The following is a 1,002-nucleotide window of genomic DNA, read 5'->3' as shown; positions in this document are numbered from 1 at the left end:
CCTTCTCCCTACTCTTTTTTTTTTTTTTTTTAATCCTTTTAAAATGAAATAATAATGTTTTTTTTCTTCTAATTCCTTTTTTTAATTTAATTTTGGAAAGTCCTTCCTGCCCCTCGCTGGGAAAAGACGAGGGAGAAATTACCGAGAAGAAATCGATGGGGATTTCAGTTGGGCGTCTGGGTCTGTGCGTCGCGCTCTTCCTCGCTCCGCTCTGCCTTTGGAAAACTTCAGAAGGGACAATGGCACCTTCTCTCTTTCCACTTCTCCGAGTTCATTTTTCCTGGTTGGTTCAGTTTTTCCCCTTTCCCCACCCCTCCGTTTCCCTTTTCCCTTTTTAAAAAGAAAAAAAGAAAAAAATCTATCATTGATTCAGTATGAAACGATACTTGTAGATTTTGGGTTTGTTACCTTTTTTTTTTTAAAGGCTGATTTTTTTTTGTGTTAACAAGGCCATTTCTCATGCATATTGGCATTTTTTTTCCTCCTTCTTTCAGAGATTTGTAAATACACAATGGCAGGAAATTTAATGCACAAAAAAAAGGGAAAAGAAACTTTAAAAAAAAAAAACCACGAATAAATAAATAAAAAAAAAAATCTGTTCTAGTTTTCAGGAGGGGAAGCGTGGCCGAAATGCACCCCCCTCCTGCGTATCGCTGATGCAACTTCCTGTAACAAGCACTTTGTATAAAAAAAAAGTGGACTTCCTGCTATAAGGCACAGGTATTTATTCTGTAACCGATTTTAGAACACACACACACAAAAAAAATATTCAAATAAATGTGATCACTTAGTGCAAACGCCTCGCTCTGCTGCAGCTCTTCCCCCGGGAACGCCAGCTCCGGCGGGAGGCTCCCACCTGCTTTCGGAAGTAACCGCTCCCCGGGTCCCACGGGTGCCCGGCCGATGGTGGGGATTTTTCCGGCAGGGCTGTTTCGGAGGGAGCCGCTCCGGGATGGGGTGGCGGTGGGTCCCGGCCGGGGAGGGGGTCCCCACCAGCGCCCG

General features: G+C 43.8%; 1 protein-coding gene across 1 annotated transcript in view; it reads left to right on the top strand.

Annotated features, from left to right (window-relative positions):
- The window catches only part of TRIM8 (tripartite motif containing 8), a 38,374-nt gene that overhangs the window by 28,148 nt on the left and 9,224 nt on the right, over positions 1–1,002 (top strand). The gene's annotated exons all lie outside the window — the stretch shown is intronic.

The sequence above is a fragment of the Pygoscelis adeliae genome, unplaced genomic scaffold (assembly GCF_000699105.1).
Source record: "Pygoscelis adeliae isolate BGI_AS28 unplaced genomic scaffold, ASM69910v1 Scaffold294, whole genome shotgun sequence".
Classification (NCBI taxonomy): Eukaryota; Metazoa; Chordata; class Aves; order Sphenisciformes; family Spheniscidae; genus Pygoscelis; species Pygoscelis adeliae.
Note: the sequence above shows the minus strand (reverse complement) of the source record. Positions and strands in the feature narration are given on the sequence as shown.